The sequence below is a fragment of the Nelumbo lutea genome, chromosome 3 (assembly GCF_056320005.1).
Source record: "Nelumbo lutea isolate HS-2025 chromosome 3, American lotus-T2T, whole genome shotgun sequence".
NCBI classification, from domain to species: domain Eukaryota; kingdom Viridiplantae; phylum Streptophyta; class Magnoliopsida; order Proteales; family Nelumbonaceae; genus Nelumbo; species Nelumbo lutea.
In genome coordinates this window covers 77370001-77377500 of record NC_142686.1, presented here as the reverse complement: position 1 = coordinate 77377500, position 7500 = coordinate 77370001, and positions in this window count along the sequence as shown.

Genomic DNA, 7500 nt, shown 5'->3' with positions numbered 1-7500 from the left:
GATCTGAGTTTTGAAGGTTAGTTGGCCGAATTGATCTGCAATCACACCCTTATTCAAGAAACTTCAAATACAATGCATGATCATTTGAATGAATCAAAAAGAATTAGATTGCTGAACTGAAATTTTACAAGCTGAAATACATCAAGGAAGAATGGAAACAAGGAGAAAGAAGAAAGAACATATAACTAAGAAACTGAATTCAAATCAAAAGAGAATGAAACTACAAATGATTTATTACAGAAGATCTTTGAATCACAAACTCTCAATTCGAACTCACCTTCTTCTTCTAGCTTGCTTGTCTTGAACTTCCTACAGCCCTTCTTCTTCTTCTTCCTTGCGCCTAGCCTTCTTCTCTTCTCTTCTCTCAAGGTGGCTGAACCTCTAAGAGTGGGAGAGCCTTTCTCTCAAGCAATTGAACAACTTTCTCCCCTCCTAGAGGCCTCCTTATATAGTTTTTCAAGGGGGCTCTTGCCCCTTCTTGAAGCCTCTAGAATGGGGTGTATTACACCCCTCATGAACCTTCTAGAGTGCTCCCTCCTTCTCTTCAAGAAACTCCTAGAAGTTGCCGCCCCTAGCTCCCTTTGGGCTGCTATTTGGGCTACAACTTAGCTTGCTTTTGAGCTCATGTGGGCTACACTCTAGGCTGTTATTTGGGCTAAAAATGGGCCTTCCTTGCTGGGCCGAATTCTCCTCATAGCTAGGCTTTATTTTCTGGGGTTTTCTCAAGGAATTCACTTGCTCTTTCTGGGCCGAAGTGCTCTCTCTTGCTTCCACGACCGGGCTGGACTGAAATTGGTCTTTTTGAACCTTCTTTTCTTGCCTTTTTCCTTCATTCTCTTGGATTGATTATCCCTGAACCTATTCTTAGCATTAAGCTAAATTAAGGCAAAAATTAATAAAACCGGCATAAAAATCCATGCTAAAGTCCTCAAAAATTATAGATAAATTGTAAGTTCATCAAATACCCCCACACTTAAGCTTTTGCTTGTCCTCAAGCAAAGACATCAGCCATAAACTTAACATTCCCCCCTTCTGTTCTCACCATTTACCTGGTGAACTTTTTAAGATAGAAATGCATTGAGTAGTCGGGGAACTTTTGTAAGTGCTCAACTCTTATTCTTGTAAATTACCAATTAAGATATGTATCAGATCCAAGGAAAGGAGAATATGAATTTCATCATAGTCTACCCTTCACTCCTAATTCATATATAAATCAGCTCCTTAATTGTCAAGGTTAATAATCAAATTTCACTAAGTTTCACATCTGTAACTGAATATCAATGAGAGTTCAACTTTAGAGTGCCCCTTTGAACCTCAGCTATCACCACAATTTCTTAATTCTAGGGGTGAGTGCATCTTATGCTCCATCTCACCCTTTTCTTTTCTTTTTTTTTTTTTTTTTTTTTTTTTTTTTTTCGGTGTGAGTGCATTTTATGCTCCATCTCACACACTTTTCTATCTCTTTTTTTTTTTTTTTTTTTTTTTTTTTGGTGTGAGTGCATCTTATACTCCATCTCACACTGGTCACTTACTTGAGGTAGGACTCATGTTCTGAGCTGCTAGTTTTACTATTCAACTCAAAATAGCGGAGTCAATTTGGGCTTTTGTCCTTCTTTGCAATTATTGAACCTCAAGAATTAGCACTTCAGATGTGCACTAGCTCTCTTGACCATTAACAATGAAATCAAGGGCTTCCATACACATGAAGGAAGTTAGGGCTAGTCATGCTGAAAGGCATATTCAACTCCCCTTTTCTCATGCATATATCAAATTGGGTCATTCACAAGAATAAAAACTTAACAAGTACATCAGTCTCCCTCAACTCATTGAGTTCCTTCTTAAAAAAAAAAATCATCAAATAAATAGTAATGAACTTGAGGGGTTCCAATCTTTTTTTTTTTTTGTGATGTCATTGCCTGCATATGTGTGTTGGGGTGCATGGTTTCAGCCCCCATACCCTAGCCTCGGGCTCACTCCCCCACACTTAAGATGAACATTGTCCTCAATGTTCGTAGTGTTAGGCAGTAACAATAAAACTAGCAAGCGCATCATCAAGTAATAGGAGGTATTTAGAGGACTTCCCTGAAGATCATTCTTAAATTCTGCAATATGTTGTCGGTGGAAAACTTCTTCTGCTAGAAATCACTTGCAAACTAGAAGAGGAGATCAGTAGCTTTGTTCTAACTAAAAATAATTTAAACCAAATAATAAAAAGACTACTATACACAATTCCAAACAATGTAAATAATTTAACCAGTTTGTAATACACAACAGAAACTTACAAGGCCAAGAAGTTTGAATTCTATCTAACAAAATAAATAAATAAATAAATAAATTTAAAAAAACAAGATCAAAAGCCAATATAAATATCTCTTGGAATCTGATATGCAAGTGATAAACAAGTCATTTACAAGATTGAAACTAGCCTAAAAGTCTAAGAGTTCTTGAAATCAGCACACTACCAAAGTTATTTGATTTTTTTTTTTTTTTTTTTTTTTTTTGGTTAGAACTTGACTTTTGAGAACAGTCACTTACAAAAACTCCAAACCTAATATCAATAAGTAGGTCTAAAATCTGTTGCAGTTAGGTCTGAAATAAGTTTGATCCCAAGAGCTTAAGACTTCTCTTTCAAGTCCCAACTTAAATGTCTTGTATGCCTCAGACCTGAAATCAGATCTGCAATTTTATAATGAAAGCAGCCTTGATTCAGATCTGAATACCATTACATCAAAAATATGAAGCTCTTTTTGGACCTCACAAACATTAGTCCTAATCCAATACAACCAATTCAGATTGGGTGCAAGTGATTTAAAAGATAACAAAACATCAAGTTCACAAAAATTTCAGATCATGTACTTATACTGCCTCAAATTCTCATGCACTTCAGAACTGATTTTACCATTCATGGCTTAAATTTTCATCAATGAGGCAAGTCTGATGCATCAAATTGTGAATTGGGTGCTGTCACTACCCGAATTCACATCAAAATAGAGTGGGTTCAGGTCTGAGTTCAGATGAACTCAAATCTGAACCAAGCAGAATGCAGTCCTGCAACCGGCTGAACTCAGATCTGAACTTCAAATCTGAGTTTCAGATTTGAAAACTCACATGCTATTTTTTTCATTGTTTTCTTTTTATTTTCTTTATCTTTTTTTTTTTTTCTTTTTTTTTTTTTTTATAAATCTAAAACAAAATACAGCAATGCAACCAAAATCTTTTTGGATGAGTGCAGGTCTGATTGATGAATGCAATTCAGATCTGAACTCATTTTAAATTTTTTTTTTTTTTTCGGTTGAGTGCTGCAGTTCTGCTATAGCAGATCTGAGTGCCGAATGCAACTCAGATCTGCAACACTCATGATTTTGTGATTTTTTTTTTTTTTTTTTTAGAGGGTAATAACTTCAAGATAGAAAGCAAAACAGATCTCCTTTTATTAAAATTAAACTGAAACAAGGAAAATAAAGTAATCTACTAAAGAGATAAGAAGCATAACTACAGTAATACAGCAGTTGCATTCAAAGCAAAAATGAAAAATTAAGCAAATTAAACCAACTATGAATGCAATGCTGAAGAACTACATCTACCAGCTACACTAAATCAACAATCAAATATGAAGTAGGTCAACAATGGGAAAGAGAGCTAACTAGATCAGCAGTGGAGTTTCATGCTAATTGCTGTACTGTAGCAGCCCTGCTATAGCTCTGAATGCTAGTGGAATGCACTGCTGCTTTTATTGAATATGTGAGGCATCACAATTATTCAATCCAAACACACATCCTCACCAAATTTAGATTGGGTACAAGTGGGTAAAGCCAAGAATTCAGTCCACCCAGAATTCATAGAATGCTCTGTATCAGTTCAGTCCTCACATTATATCAACTGCATTTCAGATTTGAATTTCTCTCATTCCTTGCTATCCATTCACCCTTGAGGCAGGTTGGATGTATCATAGGGTGGATTGGGGTAGTGATGGCACCCAATTCACCTCAAACTTGCATCGGTTCAGATCTGAGTTCAGAGGAATTCAGATCTGAACTGAGCAGATCTGTAACAGCAGAATTCAGATCTGAACTCAAGTCTGAGTTTGGATCTGAATTCTCAATTGCCTTACCTTCAGTTATTGCTACCAAATTGTTTTTGGGGAATAGCAGAAGTGCCCTAGGGTGAATTGGGGTGGTGATGACACCCAATTCCCCTCAAAATTTCATCAGTTCAGGTCTGAGTTCAGAGGAACTCAGATCTGAACTGTTGCAGATCTGCAATAGCAGAATTCAGATCTGAACTCAGATCTGAGTTCTGATCCGAATTCTCAATTGCTCCTCTGGTTGTTCAAAAGATCTCCCCTTTGTTTTTTTTAATTTGTTTTTTTCTTTTTGTAATGAAAGAAAGAAAAAAAAATAAAGTCTGAAACACAAGCAACTCTTTTCGGCTGAGTGCTGCAGATCTGAAATCTGCTGATTTGAGTGCCGAATGCAACTCAGATCTGCAACACTCATGTTTTTTGTGAAATTTTTTTTCTTTTTTTTTTTTTTTTTATTTTTGAAGGGAACAACATCAAGATTGAATAGAAATCAAATATGCCTTTATTAAAATGAAACTGAAACCAGAAAAAGAGAGTAATCTACTTAAGAAAGAAGAAACATAACTACATGAGTACAGCAGTTGCAGTCCAAGCTGAAATGAAAAAGTTAGCAAATTAACCCAACTATGAATGCAATGCTGAATGAGATCAGATTAAGAATGCTCAATGTTTCCTAATATTGCTTCTCTAAATCCCCGGCAACGGCGCCAAAAACTTGATGTGTGGCTCATTGTGACACTAGCAAGTGCACTAGCCGTTCAAGTAATAAAGTAGTGAGTGAAGTATCGTTCCCACGAGGATTTAGGAAACAATTACCAATACTAAATTGAACATTTCTTATCTGATCAACAAATAAATCAAAACTCTAATGAAAGCTAAGAAATCCTAAATTAAAATCTATCTAAATCATTGGTCCAATTGCCTTCAATTCAGGTTAGAAGAGTAAGCAGTAAATGTCAATCTCAGAATTCAGCAATCTATCAATTTGGATCATTCGAATGAATCATGATTGAGCCTTGGTTTGGTGAAACCCCAAGGTCATGAACAGCCTCTCTCAAGCGCATGTTCATCCTATGCATGAGTGACGGTTCTTCTATCTCTAGCAAGAATCTAATCCCCATGCATGCATTTCTTCAAACACTTCTAAGGCATCAATTCAAATCTGAATTGATCACCAACTGAATTGTGCAAGTTATCTCTAACCTTGCACTCAATTCAGTTCTTGAATAGTAGATCTGAATTCCTAGAGTCTCTCTCAAGCACTCTAGGAATTCCAAGCTGTAGATTAATTCGCCCAATCTGAAATTTGCAGATCTGAATTCTCTTTCAAGCAATTCAGATCTTGCAATCTCAGATCTGAGAATTCAGATCTGAGTTTTGAAGGTTAGTTGGCCGAATTGATCTGCAATCACACCCTTATTCAAGAAACTTCAAATACAATGCATGATCATTTGAATGAATCAAAAAGAATTAGATTGCTGAACTGAAATTTTACAAGCTGAAATACATCAAGGAAGAATGGAAACAAGGAGAAAGAAGAAAGAACATATAACTAAGAAACTGAATTCAAATCAAAAGAGAATGAAACTACAAATGATTTATTACAGAAGATCTTTGAATCACAAACTCTCAATTCGAACTCACCTTCTTCTTCTAGCTTGCTTGTCTTGAACTTCCTTCAGCCCTTCTTCTTCTTCTTCCTTGCGCCTAGCCTTCTTCTCTTCTCTTCTCTCAAGGTGGCTGAACCTCTAAGAGTGGGAGAGCCTTTCTCTCAAGCAATTGAACAACTTTCTCCCCTCCTAGAGGCCTCCTTATATAGTTTTTCAAGGGGGCTCTTGCCCCTTCTTGAAGCCTCTAGAATGGGGTGTATTACACCCCTCATGAACCTTCTAGAGTGCTCCCTCCTTCTCTTCAAGAAACTCCTAGAAGTTGCCGCCCCTAGCTCCCTTTGGGCTGCTATTTGGGCTACAACTTAGCTTGCTTTTGAGCTCATGTGGGCTACACTCTAGGCTGTTATTTGGGCTAAAAATGGGCCTTCCTTGCTGGGCCGAATTCTCCTCATAGCTAGGCTTTATTTTCTGGGGTTTTCTCAAGGAATTCACTTGCTCTTTTTGGGCCGAAGTGCTCTCTCTTGCTTCCACGACCGGGCTGGACTGAAATTGGTCTTTTTGAACCTTCTTTTCTTGCCTTTTTCCTTCATTCTCTTGGATTGATTATCCCTGAACCTATTCTTAGCATTAAGCTAAATTAAGGCAAAAATTAATAAAACCGGCATAAAAATCCATGCTAAAGTCCTCAAAAATTATAGATAAATTGTAAGTTCATCACCAACCACAAGCACAAAGCCCATCAACACATGCCACCCAAACACCACTCACGCGCATCGCGTACACCTTCAGGCAGCCACCCCCCAAACCAACGACGCATCAATGACACGTAGAATGGCCGAGGAAAGCAGAACCCAAAGGCCCCACTAAGCACGGAAAGCAACCACCAACATGAATCAACATCCGAAAATGGTCACCAAGAGATCACAAGAAATGCGAGAGATGCCAACCGTGTTGCACCATTCCCACCCATGCGAGGTCCCCATGGGGGCCTCCCATGCTTGAAATAGGTATGACACGGAGGCACCATGGAGTGCCCTGGGCAGAATACGGGGAGGCACCCAAAGCACAATTGCCAAACACCTTGCACGTCACCTAACCCAGCATCGCTAACCCACAAACGCGTGTTCACGAACACGCACGGGACGATACTGTTAAGGCTGCGGCAACGCACGCAGTGCTCAACACAGCAAGTGCGACCGCGCATGCTGCCGAGGGCACCCAACACAACACACATCGCTTGCGATCAAGGGGCACTCAACAGACGTTAAGCTGCAACGCGTGCATCGTCGCACTCCCAGATCTCTTCTAGTGCACGTCATTGTGCAAAAGCATGGACTATCAAGTAAAACCTTGCACATTGTGATGCACGTCACTGCGCTACCATGTCGCGCTCGGTAAGCATCAATGTGCCTTCATGTCGCCTCTAGTGCATGCAACTGCACTACCCTTGCGTCATGGGTGACGGGGAGGGAAGCCCCATGACTGCCAACGCTCGCCCAATGGCGCCCCCAAGGAGGAACCCCCCCAGAGTCGCCACCCCCCCTCAAAGAGTACGTTAAGCTTTTGGGGCTCTGCCAGCAAGAAACATCACTTCTCTGGAAAATCATACTGGGGTTGTCTCGAGATGTACGGCTTAGATTGGTCTTAAACTTGACAAGTGACATTAGTTAGGATTGAAAAATGATGAAAATAATTATAATAAAATTGTGGAGAGAAATATTAATTTTATTATCTTTTAATCAGTAAAAATCGTCAAAATTTTGGAAAGATCTGAGAAAATGATTTTGGAGGGTGGGGGATGCTTTTTCA